Genomic DNA, 27,793 nt, shown 5'->3' on the forward strand with positions numbered 1-27,793 from the left:
TATTAATAAACAAAAGTGATTTTACTAAGTATAAAAGGTAGGATTTAAGTGGTTTCAAGTCATAACAGACAGAACAAAGTAAGCCACCAAGCAAAATAAAATAAAACATGCAAGTCTAAGCCTAATACATTAAGAAACTGATTACAGGTAATACCTCACCTTCAGAGATGTTCCAATAAGCTTCTTTCACAGACTAGACTCCTCCCTAGTTTGAGCCCAATCCTTTCCCCCCTTGTTAGTTCCAGCAGACATTTCAGGTGGGAAGTGGGGTTTTCTCATGACTTGCAGCCCCTTTTATAGTTTTGGCACCAAGTGGGAATCTTTTGTCTCTCTGGGTCCCCATCCCTCCTACTAAATGGAAAAGTACCAGATTTAAGATGGATTTCATTATCAGGTGACATGGTCACATGTCACTATAAGACTCCTAGTCTCCATTCTTCCTGGGTTGGCCCACACATACACCGGAAGGCTTGCAGGTAAAGAAAGCATTTACAACCAATTGCCCTAGTCAATGGGAGCCATCAAGATTCTAAACCGCCATTAATCGCCCACACTTTGCATGATTACAATAGGACCTCAGAGATATAGTTCATATTTCTAGCTTCAGATACAAGAATGATACATGCATCCAAATCGGAGGATCATATTCAGTACTTTATAACCTTCATTATGATACATTACAAGAGACCTTTTGCATAAAGCATATTCCAGTTACATCATATTCATAAGCATACTTCCATAAAGCATATGGAGTGCAACGTCACACCTGTCTTCCAGCAGTGGCCAATGCCAGGTTCCCCAGAAGGAATGAACAGAATAGGTACTTACTGAGTGTGTGTTTGTCTTGTTTTGTATTCTGAGAAATGGGTTTAGACTGTAACAGCAGCAACACTGACAGCTGCAGCCCATCTCAACTCACTTCTCCTCATTTCCCCCAAAAGGACAGTAAATACAATTTTTCCTACTCTCTAAGAGACTGCCACATAGGGAAGGGAAAGGAAGGGAGGGTTCCTTTTAAAGACTTTCCAAAGCTAAGGGATCAAGGCTTAGTGTTAAAATGACAACCTTATTTAATACTTTATTTTGTAAATGCTAATTGTTTTCCTTCTTGTTCTGTATCCTTAATAAAAGGTTATTAAGATTTTGAATGGTGAGTTTGCCAGGGGACTAAGCAGGCTGAAGTCTGTGTACTTGGAACCCTGAACCATGTTTAAAACTATGAATAGTGTACAGGGACCCTTGAACCCAGGGAGTGGCATGCAGATAAGAAATGAGAAGCAGGGCTTCACTTCCGCACTGAGCTGCCTCTGACCCACGCAGAACCAGAGGACACATCTGGGAGGGGGCTGCAGATGGTGCTTCTTCCCACAGCCTGCAAGGTAAGTGACAGGCTTTTCCTGGGCTCTTTCCACCTCCCTCCCCCACGGAGGAGAGCTGGAGGCCTGAGATTGGGGTGGGGTGGGGGCAGAATCTCCCCAAAGTGCAGTTTTGGGGAGATTCTGGGGTGGGAGGCAGACTGAAAGTGAACGTGAGGGGCGGGGTGGGAGGAGGCAGTGCAGTCTGTGACGCTGCAGCAGGGCTTTTCCATTCTCTGCCAAGGAGTCCGAGATAGTTACATGAACTCAGTAAAGGACGTCAGAAAACAGGCTTAAGTCAGCCTCCTGAGGGCTCTTTGAAGGGGACAGGGGACCAGGACTACACCCAGCCCTGATGTACACACCTCGTATCCTTTGCAGATCAGCACAGCAGGGACTTGTCATACTTACTCATCACTGGGTTACAGGAGCCCAGGGAGCTGCATGGAGTGACACTTGGATAGATCTGACCATTGATTTAGAGCAAATGAAAGGGAATGACAGGGAACGGAAACATGTTCTATTTAGAATGGACCATTTAATATAAAGCATTCTCTAAACCACAGTTCTCCACTCAAATCCTGATGCAGTCAGAACCCACTTTGATTTAACAAAGTTATCTTGCCAGAAGGACACCTTATTTGCAAAGGTGGAACATTGGCCCCAGTAGGGACTGGTTGCCTCATTGCTCAAGCACTATGGAGCCTTTCCCCTGCAGGTTTCCAGTTCGATTCCTACCCAGCACAATTAGGATTAAAAGTTTTTCCCATCTAATGGCTGTCTGGGCACCTGGAGATGAGTTTGGTGGGTCCAAATTCCAGCTCCCACATCACTGTGCTCAGCACTGGATTGTGAAATGTACCTGTGCCAGCTTTGATCAAACTAGCAGGCTAAAAACAGCAGTGTAGCTGCAGTGGCACAGGCTAGCTACCCAGGAACATATCTACGGACTCAGACAGGATGTACTCAGATGGCCAGCCCATGTTACCCCCCAGCTCACTGCCTGCACTTCTGGTTTTAGTGCAGTAGCTCGCTCAGGGCTAGCACATGTAGTTCTACCCAAGCTGGACATTACACCTCCTGCCGCAGTGCAGATGTACCCTGTATCTTCCGATGTGTTTGTACAGTGCCCTGCACAATGGGGTCCCAATCGTGGGTAGGTCCTTTAACAAGAGCTCCTGCAGCAGCAGCTGAAAGCTAGTGCTGTATCCCGAATGGACTGTACGGGACCAGAATGCCCCCACTGGGGCGACCTCGCACGCAGGTCTGAGGTCACGCTGTTTGGAAAGTGCTATTTTGTTCCACAGAATGGCACCCTCCATGCGGTGTGACCTCGCATGTGTGTTGAGTGCAAGGACATGTTTTGTGGAGGATGCTATTGTGCGAGCAAAATGGCATCCTCCAGGCTGCAAAAGTGCCGGAATACCATTCTGGAGTATTCTGGCTCCATCACCCCGCGGCTGAAATGGCCCAATTGTGAGAGTTGCGTGCACTAGGTGTCACACCTGGTGGGGCTGGTGGGAGAAGGTCAGCAATTTGCAGACAGACCAAACCCCATGATGTCATCGTTTTTTAATTTCATCATGTTTGAACTTTTGGTGTTAGCAATACCGCGGTTCGTAGAGCTTCGTAGAGCTTGCTGAGGTTTGTGAAGGCGAATCCCTGGATTGATGCTGAATGTTATTAATTCCGAGACAGGAGCCCTTTATGGAGGGCATCAACTGTCTTCATAGATTTCTCCGAAGACCTAAAACACTAAGAACAAAACGTGAGACTGTCTTAGCTGTAGAGCGAAATGATCTCCCTGCCCCTGTCTGACGAACATTTTCCTCTCCGTAAACTTTCCAGAGAGAAAACGGCGCAGAGGGAATAAAATGGCTTCCAAACAAAGGTCTGCGGCAACCGAAGGTGAGTGTGACTGATGGGCATATCTCACTATTAATCAAGAATTAAAGGAAAGTAATATAATTAATATCAATCAACATGGATTTATGCAAAATAGTTCCTGTCAACGTAGCTTGATATTTTTTTGATGAGTTTGGTTGATAAGGGTAATAGTGGTGATGTAATATAATTAAGGCTTCTGTAAGACATTTGACTTTCTACCTCATGATATTTTGATGAAAAAACTAGAAAGATATAAAATTAACGTGGTGCACAGTAAGTGGCTTAAAAGCTGGCTAACTGATAGGTCTCAACATGTGATTGTAAGTGTGGAATCATCGAGCTGCTGTGTTTTTAATGTGGTCCCGCAAGGATCAGTTCTCAGCCCTATGCTAACTGACAGTTTACCAATGACCTGGAAGAAAATATAAAATCATCATTGCCAAAGTTTGCAAATGACACACAAATTGGGGGGTGGTAAATAATGAAAAGGACAGGTCACTGACACAGAGCATGGTAAGCTTGGCGCAAGCAAACAATATGCATTTTAACATGGCTAAATGTATATATATTGGAACAAAGAGTGTAGGCTGTACTTACAGAATGAGGGACTAAGCCCTGGGGAAGCAGTCACTCTGAAAAAGATTTGGGGGCACCTGATGGGTAATCAGTGGAACATGAGGTCCCAGTGGGATGGTGTGATAAAAAGGGCAATTGTGATCCTTAGATGCATAAACAGGAGAATCCTGAATAGGAGTAGAGAGGTTATTTTATCTCTATATTTGGCACTGTTATGACCAGTACTGGACTCCTGTGTCCAGCTCTGGTGTCCACAATTCAGGAAGGATGTTGATAAATTTGAGAGGATTCAGAGAAGAGTCATAAGAATGATCAAAGGATTAGAAAACAGGTCTGATAGTGATAGACTCAAAGAGCTCAATCTATTTAGTTTAACAAAGAGAAGGTGAAGGGGTGACGATCACAGTCTATAAGTATCTACACGGGGAACAGATATTTAATAATGGGCTCTTCAGTAAAACAGAGAAAGGTCTAACATGATCCAATGGCTGGAAGTTGAAGCTAGAAAAATTCAGAATGGAAATAAGGCGTACATTTTAACAGTGAGAGTCATTAACCACCATGTGCTGTGGTGGATTCTCCATCACTGACAGTTTGTAAATGAAGACTGGAGGTTTTTCTGCTCTAGGAATTATTTGGGGGAATTCTGTGGCCTGCATCGTACCGGAGGGCAGACTGGATTATCACAGTGGTCCCATTTGGCCTTGGAATCTGCGAATCATGAACAAAGCAGCACTGCTCCTACAATAGAGCTCAGCCCCACTGCCATAGCCCCTGCCCCATTCCTTACAGCGCTTCCTCCTAAAGGACTACACCTAAGGGTGCAGAATGCAGCAGCCCACCTCTTAGGTGATGCTCCTTGGTGGCAGCATGTTTTACTCGTGCTCTAATCTGCTCTGGCTACTGATTGGTTTGTGGGTTGAATAATATAAGGTGCTGGATTTGATGTGTGAACTCCTAGGTGGGGTTGGGACCTTGCTGCTTGAGTGACCCCCTTTCTTCTTGTACCAGATGGGCACAGCTGTGATAGGCAGAGGCGCCTGAGCTAGTCCCCCTTGGCTTTAAGGAGAGGGGGCTGGCAGCTGAGCACTTCCTGTGAGGGGCCCTCCGCTGGGGAACAGCTTTCCCACCAGCCTGAAATAGACCAGGTCTATTGACCTTCCAACCATGCTGCAAGAAACATCTGTTTCTGTGGGGTGTGGAAATCCAGGGGGCAGAAGGGAGTTTGGTGCTCAGTGGACAATCTCATGCTGTTTTCAGAATATCTGGTTGGGGCATGGATATTTTTAGTAAAAGTCATGGACAGGTCTCCGGCAATAAAGAAGAATTCACGGAAGCTCGTGACCTGTCCATGACTTTTATAAAAATATCCATGATAACATGGGAAGGGACTGGGTAGCTGTGGGGTGGCTGGGGAGCTCTGGGGCCCCCACCACCCATGGGGGCTCAGACCTCCAAGGTCCCCTTGCCCCCATGGCAGAGGGGAGCTTCAGGGTCCCCCTGCCCCTTCCCCAGCAGTGGGGAACTGTGGGAATTGCCTCCCCCACATTTGGGAGCTGTTGGGATCCCCCTGCCCGTTCCCCAGTGGTGGGGAGCTGCGGGAATCACCCTGCTGCCTCCACATTTGGGAGCTGTGGGATCCCCCTGCCCCATGGTGGCGGTGGGGAGCTGCTGGGATACCCCTGCCCCGCGGCGGGGAGCTTCCAGGATACTCCTGCTCCATGGCAGCAGCGGTGGGGAGCTGCAGGGATCCCCCGCCCACGGCGGTAGTGGGGAGCTGCCAGGATCCCCATGCCCTGCAGTGGGGAGTTGCCAAGGTCGTCTGCCTCGCGGCGGCAGCGGGAAGCTGCTGGAGTCTTCCTGGCCCCACGGCAGTGGCCGGGGAGCTGCAGGGGTCCTCCTGCCCCATGGCGGTGGCTGGGAGCTGCCAGGGTCCCCCTGCCGCTGCAGCTGGAGGGGAACTGTGGGGATCCCTCTGTCCCCCACAGTGGTTGGGAAATGCAGGGTACACCCCTGCCTGCAGTGGCGGGGAGCTGCAGGGTACCCCCCGCTGCCCAGGGCAGCTGGGAACTTGTGGGCACTGCTGCCTCAGGCGGCGGGGGTACCTCACAGCTCCCTTCCACTGCAGGAGGCAGCTCCCAGCCACCAGGGCTGAAGTCACAGAGGTCTTTGGAAGTCACAGATTCCATGACTTTTGCGACCTCCGTGACAAAATTGTAGCTGTATTTATGATCTGTATTACTGCTGCAGCTAGGAGCCCCAGTCATGGATCCCCAGTCCGTTGTGCTAGGTGCTGTACAAACTACAGCCTTAGCTACGAGCCACTTCTAAGTTTTTTTTATAATTGAATAGTCTAATCTGGGCAAAGGATGAGAGGAGAGTATCTGTGAGCTCCCCACAGCTCATGCTCCTGCCCAACTCCCTACTGCATCAACCACTGTGACCACAGCAGAGTGTGACTGACGGGCTCCTCTCATTATGGACCAAGCAGCACTCTGCCTGCAGTACAGGTAAGCTCTGGGATTAGAGATCACAGAACGGACACGAGTCCATGCCAGTCAGTAAGAGCCACGGTGTCTAAATGCTGGTCCTCTCCACAGGTGATGTTAAAGCCTTCAGCCAACACATGGATAATTATAGCCCTTGGGAGCTGAGGAGGCTGAGTGAGCACTTCCGCCCTGACATGGTCTATGTCATAGAGAACAACATTCCCATGGTGCTGCAGGAACTCATCCACGGACGCGTCATCACTGCACAGCAGGCCCAGGTACAGCACCCTGCATACAACAATGGACTCCCGGCTAAAGCTGCCATTCCCATTTCCCTAGAGAAACCTTGTCCGTGGATATCAGGGCAGATAGGGTTTGCGCACACCGAGTTGTCTTTTTCCAGGGCAGGAGAGTGTCTAGGGCTGCTGCTGGCCATACATGCCATGACATGCAGAGATAACAACAGGCTCCAGGAACTTCTGCTGGGGGACTAAGCATGCTCAGTAACACTGCTGAAGCCAGCTGCCCACACTCTGCTCCCTCTCTCCGCGTGGGCTGCACAGCAGGCTCCGATCGAACTGCCCAATAACCATAGACCTGTTAGAAGCGAAGGCAGCCGGCCAGGTTTATTGTCGACAAAGCACAGTATTAGTGCCCTATACTTGCTACAAGTACAAGTACGACATGTATGCCTGTGACAATGGACGCAGGTCAGTCAGTGGCAGGACTTTCCACTGCCCCCGAGGCCAGCCGAAGACATTCCCTCGGAGGCCTGGTCTACACTGTGTGTGTGGTTTCAGAGTAACAGCCGTGTTAGTTTGTATTCGCAAAAAGGAAAGGAGTATTTGTGGCACCTTACAGACTAACCAATTTATTTGAGCATAAGCTTTCGTGAGCTACAGCTCGCTTCATCGGATGCATACTGTGGAAAGTGTAGAAGATCTTTTTATACACACAAAGCATGAAAAAATACCTCCCCCCACCAGCAGGAGAGTGGGGTGGGGGGAGGTATTTTTTCATGCTTTGTGTGTATAAAAAGATCTTCTACAATTTCCACAGTATGCATCCGATGAAGCGAGCTGTAGCTCACGAAAGCTTATGCTCAAATAAATGGTTAGTCTCTAAGGTGCCACAAGTACTCCTTTTCTTACTGTGAGTGTGTGGATCTAAGTGACGCAACTTCAGCTATGTGAATAACATAGCTGAAGGCGACGTACTTAGATCTACTCAGCGCGGTGTCTTCACTGCGGTGAGTCGACTGCTGCTGCTCCCCCGTCGACTCCGCCTGCACTTCTCATGCCGGTGCAGTACAGGAGTCGACGGGAGAGTGCTCGGGGGTCGATTTATTGTGTCTAGACAACCTGGCGGGTAGTATAGGCATACCCTGAGATACCTCTTTATACACCCATACAAACAAGCTACATATAGCCCCTCTGATGAAGTTAGTTACTGCCCCCTAAGGTGGTTTGTTACCACCCATTACCTTGTACTTGTTGGTTTGATCAAAACATCTCTATCCATCACACTGAGGGCAGGGTGACCAGATGTCCCAATTTTACAGGGACAGTTCCGATTTTTGGAGCTTTTTCTTATATAGGCTCCTATTACCCCCCACTCCCTGTCCCGATTTTTCACACTTGCTATCTGGTCACCCTAACTGGGGGTCAGTGTATCCTTGTATCATCTTTGGGGAGTGTGTTTGTCCCATACTTGGTATCGGGATGTTCTGGTACCATCCTTCCGGAATGTGTTTGCATGAGTGTCCTATGCCAAGCACTTCTCGGGGATGTGTGTGTTTTTGTTAAACCAGCCTTGGTCTTGCCACATTCTGTGAGCCTGCACGCAGACAGAGCCTGACTTCTGCGCACAGCCTGTCTCTTGCTCACTTTGCTTTATATTAGGAAGGCTTGACCGCTACTTTAGTTCAGGTCTCAGGCCCCATATTGGGCTCTGACACAAGGCTTTGTGTCTCAGGCTCCCTTTCAGCTACAGCAGGCATGGGTCGGCTCTGTCTCTGCATGCAAGAGTGTTTTCTGAAAGAGAAACAATCCATTCATTCCATTCCCTTAATTATAATTCCTGAGGAGGCCACTAGAGGGGTCTGTAAGAGTAGGACCCCCTACCCCACACCTCTCCTAGCAATGGAAATGCTTCAGTGTCCCAAATCTCGGTTGATTTGGGGAGTGAGAGCGGGGGGTGGTCTATCAGTGCCACATGCAGCCTTTACTCCATCACCAGGTCACTCTGCTATGGCAGAGCCTTTTGTTGCCCTTATAATCATGGACCAAGTGCCCAGATGGTCACTTTCAGGATGTAGCCCTTGGCCATAGGATGTTATGGGCCACTGATAAGGCCTCAAGTGGAGTACTGGGTCCAGTTCTGGGTACCACACATTGGGAAAGATGTGGACAAATTAGAGACAGTCCAGAGAAGAGTAACAAAATTAATTAAAGGTCTAGAAACCATGACCTACTCTGAAAGATTTTTTTAAAAGGGTTTGTTAGGTCTGGAGAAGAGAAGACTGAGGGGGGACATAACAACAGTCTTCAAGTATGTAAAAGCTTGCTGTAAAGAGGAGGGTGATAAACTGTTCTCTTTAACCACTGAGGATAGGACAAGAAGCAATGGGCTTAAATTGCAGCAAGGGCAGTTTACGTTGGACGTTAGGAAAAATTTCCGAATGGTCAGAGTGGTTAAGCACTGGAACAAATTACCTAGGGAGGTTGTGGAATCCTCATCATTGGAGGTGGTTAAGAACAGGTTAGACAAACACCTGTCAGGGATGGTTTGGATAATACTGAGCCCTGCGTCAGTGGTAGAGACTGGACTAGATGATCTATCTAGGTCAGAGGTGCCCGCGGGACCGTCCTGCCCAGCCCCTGAGCTCCTTGCCCAGGAGGCTTGCCCCTGGCCCCTCCCCCACTGTTTCCCTTCCCACGCAGCTAAGCCGCCACGTGGGCAGCGGGGCTGTGAGCTCCTGCCACTCTGAGCGGCATGGTACAGGGGCAGCAGTGGGGGGGTTGGGTAGCAGGTCCTGAGGGGCAGTCAGGGCACAGGGGGCGGTTGGATGGGGTGGAGGTTCTGGGGAGATCAGGGGTTGGGGAACAGGGGGGATTGGATAGAGTGTGGGAGTCCCGGGGGGCCTGTCAGGGGGTGGGGGTGTGGTTAGGTTGGGGAGTCAGGGTACAGGGAGCAGGGGGGGTTGGATAGGGGGTGTGATCCAGGGGGGCAGTTTGTGGCAGGGAGTCCCAGGAGGAGGCAGTCAGGGGACGGGAAGTGGGAGGGGGAGAATAGGGGGCAGGGGCCAGGCTGTTTGTGGGGCACAGCCTTCCCTACCTGGCCCTCCATACAGTTGCACAACCTGATGTGGCCCTCAGGCCAAAAAGTTTGCCCACCCCTGATCTAGGTCCTTTTCTGTCCTCCATATCTATGATTCTATGTCACTCTTCTGATTACTATTATAGAAGCTCCCCCTCCCCTGCCCTGCCATTGCAGTCTGCTTCTGATTCTTCCGCCTCTTGTGTCCTTCTGTGTTTTAGGATTATAGTGGCTGGGAGAAGAACCATGACTCAACCAGCACCGCAGAGAAGCTAGTGGGTGATATTTTCGCTGTGAGCTATGCTGTGAGGCTGGGTCTCTGGGAGTGTCTGTTTGCTCTGCAGAGGAGGTGGGCTCACCCTAATCTCCATGGGATGCTGGATGAAATAATTCAGAATGGTAACGTAGCCATCGCACAGAGTGGGAAACAAGTCAACTGGGGGAATCCATGGGAACCTATGTTCTTCACTACAGGCTTTTCCTTGTCAAGCCCTCAGATCAAGGCTGTTTTCTGTGGGGTTCATTAATTAATCATAAGCTATGTCTTCACTGCATGCTAAGCACAGGGTAATTTAACCTGTGGTAGCCTAACTCACCATAGTGTGACCACACTACGATGCTGTCATGCCCTGCGCCTGCACTGGTGCCATAGCGGGCTGTGACACAGCTATATGGGCATGTATGCCAAGATCCGTATGTGATGGTTCTTGGGGTACCCAGTAATGTAAGTCACCCCTCTGCCTCCACCGTGAGGGTGTCTTGCTTGTACTTAACTGGGTGTCAGCTCCCTGACACCATGAGCCTATTACCACCTGAGCAACCTCCTCCAGGCTATGCCCCCTTACATTGCCTTCAGGCTAACACTAGGTGCACCCCAGTCCGTGAGCCCCTTTGAAGCGTCCCCCTGGAGTGTCCAGCCTGTCCTCCACTGAACACTCTCAGTGATACCAGGTCTGCTGTCCCCAAGAGAACAATATAAAGTATATCTCAGTTATGTCATATTCATATCATAAGTGTATTTTCATAAAGAATATGGAATGACACGTCACAGGAAGTAATTGGGCAGTGTGATTACTAAGTGCAGTATAAAGGGGTGTCTTCCTTACCTTCTTATATCTCCCAAAGTTTATTGTTTGTCACCAGAGTCATGACAACCCCCATAACTTATTCTTTGGTGAGCTGCCTCCCTGTTGACTTCATATGTAAATAGAGTTTCTATTGTCTTGGCTTACAATGTTTAATTTACATGTGGACAGGTAAATAAACATAGAATCATAGAATATCAGGGTTGGAAGGGACCCCAGAAGGTCATTAGTCCAACCCCCTGCTCAAAGCAGGACCAATTCCCAGTTAAATCATCCCAGCCAGGGCTTTGTCAAGCCTGACCTTAAAAACCTCTAAGGAAGGAGATTCTACCACCTCCCTAGGTAACTCATTCCAGTGTTTCACCACCCTCTTAGTGAAAAAGTTTTTCCTAATATCCAATCTAAACCTCCCCCACTGCAACATCTTTGATCTGATAGAAAACCTATTTGTCAACTCTGCCTTGACACAGACTTTAGGAACATATTTTCAGTATACCTCGCAACTCATAGAATCATAGGACTAGAAGAGACCTCGAGAGATCTTCTAGTCCAGTCCCCTGCACTCAAGGCAGGACTAAGTATAATCTAGACCATCCCTGATGTGTACTTCTCTAACCTGATCTTAAAAATCTCCAGTGATGGAGATTCCACAACCTCCCTAGGTAATTTATTCCAGTGCTTAACCACCCTGACAGGAAGTTTTTCCTAATGTCCAACCTAAACCGCCCTTGCTGCAATTTAAGCCCATTGCTTCTTGACGTATCCTCAGAGGTTAAAGAGAATAATTTCTCTCTCTTCTCCTTGTAACAACCTTTTATGTACTTGAAAACTGTTATGTCCCCCCTCAGTCTTCTTTTCTCCAAACCCAATTTTTTCAATCTTCCCTCCTAGGTCATGTTTTCTAGACCTTTAATCATGTTTGTCACTCTTCTCTGGACTTTCTCCCATTTGTCCACATCCTTCCTAAAATGTGGCACCCAGAACTGGACACAGTTCTCCAGTTGAGGCCTAATCATCACAGAGTAGAGCAGTAGAATTACTCCTTGTGTCTTGCTTACAACACTCCTACTAATACAGCCTGGAACGATGTTTGCTTTTTTTGCAACAATGTTACACTTTTGACTCATATTAATCTTGTGATCTACTATGACCCCCCAGATCCCTTTCCGCAATACTCCTTCCTAGGCAGCCATTTCCCATTTTGTATGTGTGCAACTGATTGTTCCTTCCTAAGTGGAGTAGTTTGCATTCGTTCTTATTGAATTTCATTCTATTTACTTCAGACCATTTCTCCAGTTTGTCCAGATCATTTTGAATTTTAATCCTATCCTATCCAAAGCACTTGCAACCCCTCCCAGCATGGGTATCAGCTGCAAACTTTATAAGTGTACTCTCTAGGCTATTATCTAAATCACTGATGAAGGATATTGAACAGAACTGGACCCAGAACTGATCCCTGCAGGACCCCACTTGTCATGTCCTTCCAGCATGACTGTGAACCGCTAACTACTCTCTAGGAACGGTTTTCCAACCAGTTATGCACCCTCCCTATAGTAGCACTGTCATAAATATAAAGGGAAGGGTAAACACTTTTAAAATCCCTCCTGGCCAGAGGAAAAATCCTTTCACCTGTAAAGGGTTAAGAAGCTAGGATAACCTCGCTGGCACCTGACCAAAATGACCAATGAGGAGACAAGATACTTTCAAAAGCTGGGAGGAGGGAGAAGAACAAAAGGGTCTGTGTCTATCTGTGTGATGCTTTTGCCGGGGACAGAACAGGAATGGAGTCTTAGAACTTAGTAAGTAATCTAGCTAGATATGCATTAGATTATGATTTCTTTAAATGGCTGAGAAATTAAGTTGTGCTGAATAGAATGAATATTCCTGTCTATGTGTCTTTTTGTAACTTAAGGTTTTGCCTAGAGGGATTCTCTAGGTTTTGAATCTAATTACCCTGTAAGGTATTTACCATCCTGATTTTACAGAAGTGATTCTTTTTTACTTTTTACTTCTTCTATTAAAATCCTTCTTTTCAGAAACTGAATGCTTATTCATTGTTCTTAAGATCCAAGGGGTTGGGTCTGTGGTCACCTATGCAAATTGGTGAGGATTGGTGGTAGAATCTCCTTCCTTAGAGGTTTTTAAGGTCAGGCTTGACAAAGCCCTGGCTGGGATGATTTAACTGGGAATTGGTCCTGCTTCGAGCAGGGGGTTGGACTAGATGACCTTCTGGGGTCCCTTCCAACCCTGATATTCTATGGTTCTATGATTCTATGATTTTTACCAAACCTTCCCTAGGAAGTGGGGTGTAAGGGTTGGGAGGATTTTGGGGGAAAAGACGTTTCCAAACAATGCTTTCCTAATAAAAATAAACCCAGATATGGTTTGGTGGTGGCAGTGGAAGTCCAAGGGCAAAGGGTAAAATAGTTTGTACCTTGGGGAAGTTTTAACCTAAGCTGGTAAAAGTAAGCTTAGGAGGTTTTCATGCAGGTCCCCACATCTGTACCCTAGAGTTTAGAGTGGGGAAGGAACCTTGACAAGCACCAACTAGGTTGTATTTCTCTAGTTTGTTTGTGGGGTCATGCAAGACCGTATCAAAAGCCTTAGTAATGTCAAAATATACCACATCCACCGCTTCCCCCCATCCACAAGGCTTGTTACTCCCTTCCTCCCTGAGCACTCCTTTCCTGGACATTTTCTACTTTCTGGGCTAATCCAGCCCATTTCCTGTCTATCAGTTATGCACAGCTTGCCCCCCAGGTTTAGTGTGGGGCGATTGAATTGGCGATCCAGTGATCAGAGTCCTGGTCTACCTGCTGCTGCCCAGCACTCCATCACAGGGGCACGGGAATGTGGGGAGCAGGAAGGAGATCGAAGGGGAAATACAGAGGAATGGGAGGTACAGAATAGAGCAGCCAGTAGCAGGGGAGGGCAACACAATGGTTCTTTGGGTCCAATGTCACTGAGACCTCATTAGCCTGCAGGTCCTGAGATCCAAAACATGGAGCCCCACAGGTGGAATTCAGAGTTGGACTGGATCTATTGGAGCTGCTAACGTACAAGCATTGGGTACACTCTTCCATGCCAGCTAACCGCACAGTCTGTATCTTTCTCTCTGTTTAGGTCACAATCTGTTACTGGAAATTCTCCTGAATGAATCAGGACATGCCCTTGACCCAGAACTGAAAGGTACCGTGAGGGAACTGAACTGCACTTAACTCTGCCAACACTGTGTCTCTTGTCAAGCCAAGAAGGGCTCGATCACAGGCCTGCCCTGCGGGCAATGTGGAGGCTGCTGGCCCCAGAGGGAGTGCTGAGAGGCGTTGTGCTTCAATGGGGCACAGTTCCTCTTGGAGTTCCGCAGCCTGTGGGGGAGCATGTCTTCTGCTTCCCCCATCCAAGGGATGCAGCATATACCCGTGTGTCCAACCAGCCCTGGTGTGCAGTATAGAGGAAGGACAGGACTATAGCCTTGCATCCTGCCTGCTCCACTGGGGGTTTGTATCCCAGGAAGCACTAGGAGGGAGCAAACCTGGTCACACTGTCTGAAGTGGCTCATGACTGTGAGTGCGCACCTCAGGGCAGACTGTCAGAAAACAGAGAAGAGACCCCACGCTGGTGGTGTGTTCTATGATTAGATTGCACCAAGCCAGTGACAAATATGAACTCTTGGATCACTATCTCAGTCTTACCATAGAGTCACAGACAGTCCCCTTAGACTCTCTAGTCTATCTTGCCACCCAGACAAACTGGACTTTGTGATAAAAGGTCACTTAAACCAGAAATCACACATCAGGTTACTGCCAGTCCTAAGAAACCAGTCACTTACCCCAGATCAATGGGTACTCTAGATCTTAGACCAAAGACAACATTGGTAGCCAATTCTATAGTAAACTAAAGCTTTATTAGCTAAGAAAAGGAAATGAGAATTATTGAGAGGTTAAAGCCAGTAAACTATGCACACAGGTGAGTCACAGTTTGTAATTCAAAATGGTGGCAGTGATGTAATAAACTGCCAGTTTCCCGAAAGTCTTTTCTGGGTATCCAAATTGTCTCTGGGGATCTCTGCTTTGCCTCTGTCCCTCTGCTCAAGTGCAGGGATTCTGGTAAATTTCTGTTCCCTACTGGATTACATGAGCTGGACCAGGTAGTGCAGCGGTGCCCTGTCAGACTCAGGGCAAATTCCAGAAGAACTATTCATGATCAGGCCCAGCAGAGGAGAGAGGAGATGAAACAAGTGAGTCCAGAGCAACCATCCACCTAATTCCCTCACCATATTGTCTGATTAGAGTACAATTTAGAGGAGAAGTTTTTCTATCAAAACTTCCATTTACTAACCCTCAAAAAACAAACAGTGATGAGGTGAGGGAGAGGGGAAATAACCATATTTCTCCTTTTCAGCTTGTCAAGTAGAGCACAAAGCCAAACTCTGTGATCTCACAGGGATGATGAAGGAAAACAAGATGCCAGGCGATCTGAAGAAGGACAGATTTTCCCCATCTTTAACCGCTACGTGGAGCTCAAGGTCATCTCAGACCGTCACTTCAAGAAGCAGACACACCAGGAGCACGAAGCCCTAGCAGCAGCTGGGGAGCTGAATGAATATCGCCTCCAGAGAAGAATAAAGAGTGAGCTGGAGCGCATCACCCCTGACCGGCTCTTCCGCTGGTGCTTTCGAACCCACCATGTCCCCCTGTCTGTGATGGTGAGCGGAGTAGCTGGCGTAGGCAAGACAACCCTGGTGCAGAAATTCATCTTTGACTGGGCAACGGGGAAGCACTACCAGAAATTTGCCTTTGTTTTCTTCTTCAAGTTCCGGGACCTGAACACTATTACTGAGAAGAGGAGCCTAGAATCTCTGATCTGTCAAATATATCCACACCTCCAGGACAAGCTCCCAAGAGTCCTGGAAGACCCTGAGAAGTTGCTCTTCATCTTTGATGGCTTGGATGAGAGCAAAACTGATTTGAAATTAAGCAGAGGTGGATCCCAGGAGCTGTGTATGAACCTGGGGGATGTGAAGCCAGTTACTGTGATTGTCGCCAGCCTGCTGAATCAGACTCTGCTGAAGGGATGTTCTGTGCTGCTGACCAGCCGCCCCAGCAAGTTGACCAGTTTGGAGGCTGGAGTCTTCCATAGGGTGGCCAGTATCGTGGGCTTCCTCTCCAAGGAAAGGGAAAGATACTTTTCCATGTTCTTTGGAGACGAGCGAGCCTCTAGAAAAGCCTTTGCATATGTGAGGGACAGTCAGGTTCTGTACACGCTGTGCTACAACCCGTCTTACTGCTGGATCACCTGCACGGCCCTGAAACCCTGCTTCATGGCCACGGCAGGGAGACCACAGCCTGCACCCAAAACAGTGACCCAGCTCTTTGTCAGCTACATCACCCATATTATGGCCAATCACACCCAGGAGCGGCCTGAGCCTCAGAGGATGCGAGATATATTGGTAAATGTCGGACGGTTGGCTGAATATGGCCTCACATATCGCACACTTGTCTTTCAGCCGCACTACTTAGAGGTTGCCAATGTGGAGTTTTCTCCCTTCCTCAGTGGCTTCTTGGTGGAGAACCCTCAAACTGATGACTCTGCCCAGGTGACCTACTCCTTTCTTCACCTCACTATCCAGGAGTTCTTTGCTGCCCTCGTGCAGTATCTCGATTACAAAGAGGACAAGTTCAGAGACACAATGGATAAAGCCAGGTCCTGTAAGGAAGGTGATTATGAGATCTTCTCTCGCTTCCTGGTTGGCCTCTCCCATCCTGCAACCAAGATGCCCCTGGAGAAATATGTGGGGAAGTTCTCTGCAGAGGCAACTCGCAAGGTTATTGAGTGCCTCAGTGAGATGAACTATGAAGAGCTGCAAAGCAGAGAAGATCCTGAAGGGAAGAGAAGGCTGATGAATTTATTGCATTTGCTGTTTGAATCCCGGAATAGCCAACTTGTGCGTGATGTGTTGGGCAAAGATGCCCACATGGACTTCTCAGAGTTATACCTCATGCCAGTGGATTGCACAGTCCTTGCTTATGTTCTGAGTTGCTGTGAAGAAATACAATGCCTAACCCTAGATTCCTGCTTCATCCAGAACGAGGGCCTGGAGCGACTCAGACCGGAGATGCACAAAGTCAGAGAACTGAGGTAGGAAAAGAGGTTGTATATAAAGTTGAAAATATCAGAGACTTGACATGTCAGTGGCCTCAGCAGTGCTGTCAGGCAGACAACAGTGTTACTGATACAGAGGTTACACCATTCGGTAACATACCACCAAACCCATCCTATCATTATGAATATGTATACGGGGCTAATTAAGATTACACAGACAACCTTAAATACTGGCATGTCAGTGTTCCCTCCCCACTCTGAGCTCTAGGGTACAGATGTGGGGATCTGCATGAAAGACCCCGTAAGCTTATTTCTACCAGCTTAGGTTAAAAACTTCCCCAAGGCACAAATACCTCCTTGTCCTTGGAATGGAATCGCTGTCACCACCAAGTGAGTTAGACAAAGATTTAGGAAAAGGACCACTTGGAGTTCCTGTTTCCCCAAAATATCCCCCCAAGCCCCTTCACCCCCTTTCCTGGGGAGGCTTGAGAGTAAACAAGGTGAGCATAGACCAGACCCTTGGGTTTTTAGTACCCTAAAAACCCCAATCAGGTTCTTAAAAACAGAACTTTTATTATAAAGAAAAAAAAGTAAAAGAAACACCTCTGTAAAATCAGGATGGAAGATAATTTTACAGGGTAATAAGATTTAAAACAGAGGATTCCTCTCTAGGCAAAACTTTAAAGTTACCAAAAACAGGAATAAACCTCCCTCTTAGCATAGAGAAAATTTACAAGCTAAAACAAGATATACTCAAATGCATTTCCTTGCTATTACTGACTATTTCTGTAATTTTAGATGCATCATTCAGTTGGAGCTGGATTACTTGGTCTGTCTCTTTTTGTGTCTCCAGAGAGAACACACAAACACAAAACAAAAGCCTTCCCCCACAGATTTCAAAGTATCTTCTCCCCTTATTGGTCCTTTTGGTCAGGTGCTAACCAGGTTATCTGAGTTTCTTAACCCTTTACAGGTAAAGGAGGGACTTTATGCTACCCTTAGCTGTATGTTTATGACATGGCATTTCCTAAATTTTGAGTGCTTCACTTTGCAACCTTAATAATGTTCTTTTAACTTAGACCTGTGTTTTGTGTGTGTGTAATTTCCTAGGTTTTAGAAAAAGCAAACAAACAACCCCCCCCCCAGAAATCCCATCGTGTTGCCTCTTATTGACAGCCACATAGGCTATTAGCAGGGTCTAGATCCATTGCACAGACCTCTACCACTTGACCTAACTGAGTAACTGGTAACAGTAGTAGGTTGTCACCCACTGTGTTGTCTCTAAGGATGACACCCCTTGCCACTGGATTTTACAGCTATTTGCTGACAGCGAGGAATGGTTAGACTCAGGAATCTTGGGGTCCATTCCAGACTTTGGAGGGGAGTGTGCTCTAGTGGGCACAGACTCTTCTGCTGTTTTCCTCCATCCTATCACAGTCAGGCCAGGTCTCTTCTCTACCTGTGGTCCTTGTTCCAGTTCCATTCTCCTTGTCTACCCAGTCCCAGTCTCCACTACTCAGGCTTCACCTCCCAGTCTCAGTCACCTTGCCCAGCCAGTCCTAGTCAATCCCTCCAGGCTTGCTGTCCAAGTCCCACACTCCCCCACAATCCCAGTCTCTCCCTTTCCCTAAGCCCAGTCCCAGTCTCCTTGCCCAGCCAGTCCCAGTTCCCGATGCCCGGCTCCTTGTCTGAGCTGTCTCTCCCCTCTGCCGACACTGGTTTCCAGTTCCAGTTTCCATCTATGGGCTCCTCATTCAAACTCAGTTACTGCCCTGCCCCAGGCGTCCCCAGCTCCTTATCCAGTTTCTTTGCCCAGCAATCAGTCTCAATCTACCCTATCCGCCACCAGCTCCCAGACTCCTTGCTCAGCCAGTCCCAGTCTCCCCTCAACTCCCAGTCCCAGTCTCACCATACTCCTTGTCCCAGGCTACTCCTTTCCTTCATCCTGGTCTGGCTTTTGTCTTTTCTGCATTCAAATCAGGCATCCTCCTCCTCTGTGCAGCCTGGGCCCCAGCAGAAGAGATAATGGGGACATTGATGGGCTGGTTCCTTGCTCCGAGTTCTGGGTTTTGGTTTCACCCCAGCCCAGAGCAGCTGAAAGCATGTTCAGTTTAGCTCTGTGGGGATGGTGCATGAGCAGTCTGGGCAGCACTAGGAGTGGAAAGAGGCTGGAGCCTGCTCAGCGAGGATGGGATCTTGGGACCTTTTAGCTGTTAAGCTCTACCAGTCCCTGCTGAGCATGTGCAAATTGTAATTTTTCATTTGTAACAGAGTTGGAGATGGATTCCAGAAGTCCTGCTTGTCAGTTTTGTGCCTTATCCACAGGTCCATGCTGTCTTAGTAAACAGTACTCCTCCAAGGGACTGAAAGGGAAGCTCAGCCCAGGATTTCAGCTTTGAAGCTAACACAATGTGTCTGAGTCCAAGCCTGTAATTCTCTCTATTCATTTCCCCCCCAGCCTCTCAGACAACGATTTGAAGGATGATTCAATGAAGAATATTTGCTCTGTACTAAAGCATCCAAACTGTAGGCTAGAAGACCTGAGGTAACGTCATGCTTGTTTTCTGTCTGTGTCCTCAGAGTAATTCAGTGTTTTTGATTTCCAAATAAGTGATATGCCTGCAGTTGTACTGTCTTGTTCTGGGGTCTTGTCCTATCTTCAAAAAGCTAAGTGGCATTGGACCCGATGAGTGACTCACCAGGCAAAGCTGGCATGCTGCGTGAAGTGGGGATGATCACGTACTATGTGGCCTGGCACTCTTCCCTTTCAGTCACTGCTCAACCAATATCCCAGCAAGGGCTTTGCTACGGAGACACAAAACTTAGGTCCCTCCTGGGTGCTTGTGACCATTAAAGTTCCCGTGGTGGCCTTCACAAGATTAGAAGCATCAAATCTCATGACCTGGTCAAATTCTAATTGGATTTGTTGAACTCTGTTTCCCTAAATGCCCTCCGCTGTTTCTGTTTGTTAGAAAAGTCTTCACTAATTGCTCTAGCCTGTAAGTGATATTGCTGTATGCTGCTACGTAGCTTCTGGTCCCCACTGCAGAGGTGACGGCTTTTCAGTACGGGGTGAAATGATTCCTGTAAATAATACTATACTGTGTTAATTCTGAATGTCCAAATTAGGGAATAGCTAAGATAGAAACTACTCTTGGCTTATAAAATATTGAGGGTCATCTCACTGGTCATTGGAGAAGCATAATTATTCATAGATTTGCAACAACATACTGGATTTTCCCTGTACCCTCAAAACTGGTTGAATACATTTCTATATGAAAGGAATGCAGCTGAGATAATGGCTCAGGATTTTAGTAAAGCATTTGATACAGTGTATCTCAACATCTCATTTGAAAAATTAATTTATATTGGTTTGGATATGTCAGTATATAGCATGAAAGTGGGCGGAAGGGTAATGATAAACGGCCGATCATAATGTTGTGAGGAGGCACTTTGTGGCTTACTCTGTGGACTGGAGTTAGGGCCCATTTTATTTAGTATTTTAATAAATTGCTTGGAACAGGGAGTAAAGACCATGTTAATTACATTCAGAGATCACAGTAAATTGGGAGGAGTTGCAAACAGCATTGAGAACAGAAACGATACAAAGGGCTTGTCTACACAAACTAACTGGAAAAACTGAATCAGTTTTAATAGCTACTAAAGTCAGACACTCTTAAATCACCCATAGCTTGGATCTGAGAGTTTTAAAAGAGCAGGCTGAGCAGATCACTGGACTGTGAATGTTGAGTTTCAGTACATCCTGGAACACTAGGGAAGTTCCAAAGGACTAGAAGAAAGCTAACGTTGTGCCAATTTTTAAAAAGAGGGATGACTCAGATAATTATAGGTTTGTCAGCCTAACTTTGTTTCTGGGCAAAATAATGGAATGGCTGATGGGGCAGAGAAGAGCCATGAGAATGCTTAAAGGATTGGAAAAGAAATCCATGGAGCTCAATCTGTTAGTTTAACAAAGAGAAGGTTAAGGGATGACTGATCACTATCTATAAGTACCTGCACAGAAAACAAGGTAAGTGAGGTAGTATCTTTTATTAGATCAACTTCTGTTGATGGAAGGCACAAGCTTTAGAGCTTCACAGAGCTCTTCTTCTGGTCTAGGGAAGGAAGTAGAGTGTCTGAGCTAAATACAAGTTGGGACAGATTGTTAAGCAGAAGGGGTAATGCAGTCCCTTCTGGCCTTAAAATATATGAATATATGAATTCACATTAAATTATTTCAAAGCAAATGTGTGTGTGGATACTCTTATCTCAGAATAAAAAAAAAGTGTCCTATTTCAGTTTAGCCAAAGGCTTTTAGAAAACAAAGTAAGTTAAATCAAAATAGGATAATTTTATTTGGAAATATCAGTGTTCACACAGACTTGTACCAAAATAACAAAGGATGTGAATTAAAATGTGAATTATTTCCGTGCAAATCTGTTTGTAGTCAAGCCCAAAGGGGCCTAGAGAGATTAAAACCATGGGCAGGAAACAAGTTCAGGTTCAACTTGTACAAACAAAGCTAACACATCCAAGGATAAATCATTCAAAATACATATACCCGATAGGAAGGAGAAACCTAGCAAGCAGGAACAGTTGAAAAAGACTTTGCAGCCAGTATGGCCAAGACACTGGAGAATAGATGTTTGGGAACAATCCTACTCTAGCATCCTGGGCATGGACCAGATGCCCCATGTCTAACACTGGATCATAATTCAACGTTTCTCTTCCTGAGACTGCCTTTTATTGCACTGTATTGATCCCTCTGCTAGAGTCCCAAAGACAGAATCATATCCCAACATGCAGCCAGCTTGGCTCTCAAAAACACTGTGGAGTACTGGAGCGTCAAACATGTAGTAAGTGAAAAGCTAACGTAACCTTTTCCTGTTTCTTCCTCATTCTGCTCCTATGGCTTCCATCCTTTCTCTGCATTGTGGCTCTTGCATTCCACCCTCATGTGGTTTTTGTTCATTCTGATTTGTCTGCTCCTTCACATCTGGGTGATTCATGGGGCCTCTCTCCTATTCTTTCTTTCATTCATTGTCCACGACTCCTTTCACCCACCCTCCTGCCCCACTGTCTATTATTCTGGGTACTTTCTCTTTTTGATTTGTCCTCCTGTTTCTTCTACTGTTTTATTTTCACTCCATTTCCTGACTTGTCATTGTCTTGTTCCTCATCTCCTCTTTATCTTTTCCTCCTTCTCCCTTTCACTCTCTCTCTCTTTTCCTCTCTGCTCTCTAGCCTAGGGCAGAACATGTTCACAGAAGCAAGCTGTACAGCCCTGGCCTCTGCCCTCAAGGAGAACCAGACCCTCTTCAGTCTTGATCTGACCAGAAACAAAATGCGGAACACTGGCCTTTCCACCCTGTTAGAGGTGCTTGAGACCCCACAATGCAAGATTCAGAAATTAGTGTAAGTATCAACCTGATGGTGACACTTCTGCCTGAGGGCACTAATGGCTTCTAGAGCATCAGCTTTTTGGTTAAAATGTCCCCCCCCGCCAAATTTCTGTGGAAAGTGTACACTTTTTTGCAAAATTTTTTCATAAAACCCAAATTTTTTACTGAAAAACAGTTTTGACCAGCCCTGGTTGTACGCTGAGCAGAATGAAACCCTGATCAACATTTCTAGGTGTTCTCATAATATGAATATCAATAACAATATAGGGAAGATGGTGAGGAGATGCTCAGATGGGCACAAGCGATTAGATATGAACTGTCAATGTAGCCCATTTCTCTAATGGATTTGTCCAATGCTCTGACGCAGCCTCCAGGAAAATGGTTTATCAGATGACTCCTGTGGGAGACTCTGCTCTGCTCTCTCCAAAAACTCCACCCTCCGGCATCTGAACCTGAGTGCAAATGTTTACACTGATGGGTGCGCAGAAGACATGCATCTCCTTATCCTGACCAGCCCCAGCCTCACCGACATCAGGTAAAGTGGTGAGCTGGAGCCGGTTCGCACCAGTGCACGCGAACGGGTTGTTAAATTTTGAAGCAGTTTTAGAACCGGTTGTTAACCCTCTTCCCTGCAGGGGGCGCTGAGGCTTTGATGGGCTCCGGCCAGGAAGTGATGTAATTCCTCCTCTGGCCACCGGGGGCGCTGCACTGCGGGAGCCATGTGGGCTGCTGCCTGGCCCTGGGCACGAGCCCTGTTGCTGCTGCTCCCCCGACCCCTGGCCCTGGGGCTCCCGATGCTGCCTGGTGGGTCCCCGGCTGCTCTGCTGGGCCTGGGCTGTGTCCTGCTGCTCTCCCCGTGAGCACCCACCACCCTGCCCACAGCCAGCCCCTGCCCTGCCTGCAGCCAGCCCTGCCCTCCCTGCCCGCAGCCAGCCCCCCGCCGCACCCCCTGCCCTCCCTGCCCGCAGCCAGCCCCCCGCCGCACCCCCTGCCCTCCCTGCCCGCAGCCAGCCCCCCGCCGCACCCCCTGCCGCACTCCCTGCCCGCAGCCAGCCCCCCGCCGCACCCCCTGCCGCACTCCCTGCCCTGTATTCAGCCAATCCCTGCCACACCCCCTCCCTGCCCTGCCCGCAGCCAGCCCCTGTCTCCAGCCCCAGCCACACCTCCTGCCCTGCCCACAGCCAGCCCGTCTCCAGCCACCCCCGCACCCTCTGCCTGCAGCCAGCCCCTGCCACACCCCCTGCCCTGCCCGCAGCCAGCTCCTACCTCCAGCCAGCCCCTTTCCTGTCTCCAGCCAGCTCCACACCCCGTTGCCTCCAGCCAGCCCTGCACCCTCCTGTCTCCAGCCAGCTCCGGACCCCCTGCCCACAGCCAGCCCTGCCCCCCCTGCCTCCAGCTAGCCCTGCCCCACGCCCCTGTCTGCAGCTGGCCCCACGTCCACTGGTGCCCCGCAGTTCCCAGGGCAGTAACCCTGCACACCAGCCTCAATGAGGGGGGCAGGGAGCAGCTGGAACCCACACATGTGCACACCCTAGGGTAACCAGACAGCAAGTGTGAAAAATCAGGACAGGGGGTGGGAGGTAATAGGAGCCTATATAAGAAAAAGACCCTAAAATCGGGACATCTGGTCACCCTAGCACACCCCCAGGGAGTGGCAGGGACCCACACATGTGAAACGGAGCTCATTTCTAGTTCAGGCCCATCTTTTTAAAAAAAGAACTTTAGGCAGGGTTAACACACACCTGTATTTTCCCAGACAGGTCAGGCTTTTTGGTTCTTAAATTGCCGTCCGGGAGGAATTTTTAAATTTTAAAAATTCCTCCCGGGAAAATATGAACGTATGGTAACCCTGTTGGTACAAAAAATACATACTGGGGCACATCCCTTAAACCAGAACTTTGTATAGGGAACCGGTTGTTAAGATTTTGGCAGCTCATCACTACCTTCTACTGTCATAACTCCTGTTCCCTCCATACCCCTCTCCAGTGGATATATGAAAGAGAGTAATGGTTGTCAGTGGAATTCTTTGCTGATCAGAGAATGGTCTGGGAAGGAGATGTTCAGTGTTGCCCAACCCATCTGACTTGCTATTGGATTCCTGTGTGCATACTCATTTGATTGACAATACAGGAACTCTGTGGATATAAGGGAGAGATGAGCAGTAGTAATAGGAGTCTGGTGGTTGGGATTTAGAAAGTTTTTAGGCTGTCTTGGTGGCTCAGTGCAGGAGACCAATCATGTCAATGGCCAACCATAGCGAAGAATTTGGCTCGGATTTTGACTATATAATAGGGCCACATGAGCACCCCATTGAAGAGATCTCTTCTGCATCCACAAAGATTGATCAGAGGGACAAGAGTTGACCGCTTGACTACTCTAGTCTCTTCCTTTCAAGGCTCCTTTTCCCCCCAGCAAATGTATCTAGATTTTTATACCATGCCCACTGGTGTGGTTTCTTTTAAGCATCTTCCCCACCTTGCTTCCCTCCAATCCACTCACAACGCAGCAGCCAAAATCACCTTCCTTGCTTATGTTTTGGACCCTACCACTCCTGTATTCAGCTCTCTCCACTGACTCCTCTGACCTATAGCATCAAATCACTTTCAGATTATGATCCTCACTTTCAAGGCTCTATGGCCAACATCCCTGATCTTGTAGCTTATCAGATCCCACCTCATCCATTTCACTTCACCAGCAGTTGCAGCCCCACTGTTCTTTGGGTGCTTTCTTCCACTGTTGTGTTTATGCCTCCTTTCAGGCCATCTGCTATGATCTCTCCCAGTGTGCCATCTTCTTCTCATTTTAATCCCACTGCTTCTGCAAAGCCCACTGATATAAATCCACCTCAATATCAAGACAGCACTGCCTCCTTCTATCACAAATATTAAAAAGTTCTTTATGTCCGTTTGCTGGCTGTTTTTTTAAAAATGCAAAAGTCATTGGGATAGGGACTTAGTCTCTTTAATTTCTTGTACAGCTCCAAGCACCCTGTTAGGAGGAGAGGCGGAGGGAACTGGGGTTATTTAGTCTGCAGAAGAGAAGAGTGAGGGGGGATTTGATAGCAGCCTTCAACTACCTGAAGGGGGTTCCAAAGAGGTTGGAGCTCGGCTGTTCTCAGTGGTGGCAAATGGCAGAACAAGAAGCAATGGTTTCAAGTTGCAGTGGGGGAGGTCTAGGTTGGATATCAGAAAACACTATTTCACTAGGAGGGTGGTGAAACACTGGAATGGGTTACCTAGGGAGGTGGTGGAATCTCCATCCTTAGAGGTTTTTAAGGCCTGGCTTGACAAAGCCCTGGCTGGGATGATTTAGTTGGTGTTGGTGCTGCTTTGAGCAGAGGGTTGGACTAGATGACCCCCTGAGGTCTCTTCCAACCCTAATATTCTATGATTTAGTGCTTAACAAATAAAGATAATATTGAATGAGTCCTGCAGTAAGACACTAGCATCTGTCATGGAGTTGTTTTTGCAGAAAAATGTAAGGTGCGATAGAGAAGTTTACTGCAACCTCTCAGAAAGACAGAGAGCATAGAGTCCTATAAACAGACTGATCCTGGAAGACAGATATTCCAGGTCTCTGGTAACATGTCCAATTCCTATAGGAATAGGACAGGACTACTGGCCAAAGTTTGCCTTGTAACAGTACTAGAGTTATAACCATTTGGGTTGTGGGTTCCCAGACAATAACCCTGCGTGTTTTCCCGATTTGTTCCTAGATTGAGTTTGAACGACTTCTCTCCAGCAGTGGAAAGGCAGCTGAGGAGCCTTCAGAGAGAAGGTCTGAAGATTCATATTTAAAGGACTCTTTAATCTGACAGGTTTCAGAGTAACAGCCGTGTTAGTCTGTATTCGCAAAAAGAAAAGGAGGACTTGTGGCACCTTAGAGACTAACCAATTTATTTGAGCATAAGCTTTCGTGAGCTACAGCTCACTTCATCGGATGCTTCACGAAAGCTCATGCTCAAATAAATTGGTTAGTCTCTAAGGTGCCACAAGTCCTCCTTTTCTTTTAATCTGACAGTGCTGCTATGCTCTTCCATCCTGTGATAACAGCACTTGACTCTGGGAATTGCACCTCTCTGAATGCACTGCCTGGTTTAACCACCACTGGGATGATTTATTGTGGGAGTAAGACAGGGGGGGAAGGGGTGGCGGGGGGAAAAATCTGATGCACATTCTGCTACATGTAAAACACCTGGAAATAACTTCCTGGAAACCCTGCCAAAACTTCCATCCCCAGCACTGGTGCAATGGGCTGCTCTTCGAATTCATTTCTTACTGCCATTAGTCAACCTGTTTGTTGGATTGAGATTCACTTACTCAGCAGATGGGTCTAACCAATCTTTATCACGGGAAAACATTCAGTAAGCAGTGATCATTTACAAGTGGGAAGCTCATCAGGATGATTCCATCGCAGTCACTTCCAGCGCTGGACAAAACACCTTCAACCTCCCTTTGTTACAGACTTATGACTTTTTGTATGCTTTTCTTAACTTATGCTTATGTATTAGTCTCATTTCCATGTTAACTCTCCTCCTCTGTCAGTACAGGGTTAGTATTAGTTCAAGATGGGGTTTTCTAGCTTTTTAGTTACTTTATCTTTTCTTTTTCTCACAAATATGAGTACTCTTCAATTTCTTACACGTACACAAACCAAACATGATTACACTGCAGTTTCTTCACATGTACAGTTTTACTTATGCATACATTGTGAAATATTATCAGAAAAGACTCTTAAAATTTAAAGCAGGCTTCAATCAGGTCTAAATATGCTGTCATTCCCAACATAGTTTATTTCTTTTTGAATTGATTCCAAACCCATTGTTGTCATGGAAACTTCAGATTTGTATTGTTGTGTGACATGGCAACTACAGCAAAAAGAATTGCCATAAACTGAGTGTGATGCTGTGTATAAAGAAAGGTGGCCATTTCTATCACCATTGTTACCAGTGTCACACAATTTCCATAAATCTTGTACAAAGTATGTAATGTAAGGGATCAGTAAGAAGAGTTATGAATTGCTAAGTATGATTATCCTGTTCATATGCATGTATAATATTTGTATCTGAAGTTATGAATATTGGCTATGCACTTGTATCTTAAATGTGTTGTATTTCTGGGTGACAGCCTCCAGATATAGATTTCCATCATCTCCAGCCAGGCCGTTGGAGAAACTCATCCCACTCAGACAGCTTTGCCTCTGGATGCCTCAGACAGTGAGGAGCCAATGGCCGCCCCCCGTGATTCAGCAAAACATATAGGGGCATGGGATATGCTCATGTGACCTTGGACTAGGCACAGGGGCTGTGGGCTTTGTTTGGGACAGTAACTTTCCATGCACATGGCAGAAGATATAAAAGGCACTTGAGACATCTTCATTTTGTCTCTTTCCTGCTCCAATTCTCTGGACTGGAGATTTACAATAAAAAAAAAAACGTATTTTGAACTATGGACTGAGAATCTTCCAATCTTTTGGATGTTACCAGAGAGACTTTTGCAAGCCAGCTGTCTGTAACATCACTGCTACAATCCTGATCTAAGGACCTTGGAATCATTTATATGTATAAATCTATTAATCAT

General features: G+C 47.2%; 1 pseudogene across 1 annotated transcript; it reads left to right on the forward strand.

The window, feature by feature from the left end:
- Positions 1 to 1,263: 1,263 nt before the first annotated feature.
- Positions 1,264 to 27,793, forward strand: LOC311512771 (NACHT, LRR and PYD domains-containing protein 12-like; annotated as a pseudogene). Its single transcript, XR_014714636.1, has 11 exons — positions 1,264 to 1,379; positions 3,204 to 3,263; positions 6,419 to 6,585; positions 9,847 to 10,024; positions 13,834 to 13,899; positions 15,112 to 16,848; positions 19,271 to 19,357; positions 22,057 to 22,227; positions 22,582 to 22,749; positions 25,930 to 25,991; positions 27,341 to 27,793. The product of XR_014714636.1 is annotated as an NACHT, LRR and PYD domains-containing protein 12-like (transcript).

This window comes from Lepidochelys olivacea (assembly GCF_965140295.1).
Source record: "Lepidochelys olivacea isolate rLepOli2 genome assembly, chromosome: 24".
In the NCBI taxonomy this organism is placed as follows: Eukaryota; Metazoa; Chordata; order Testudines; family Cheloniidae; genus Lepidochelys; species Lepidochelys olivacea.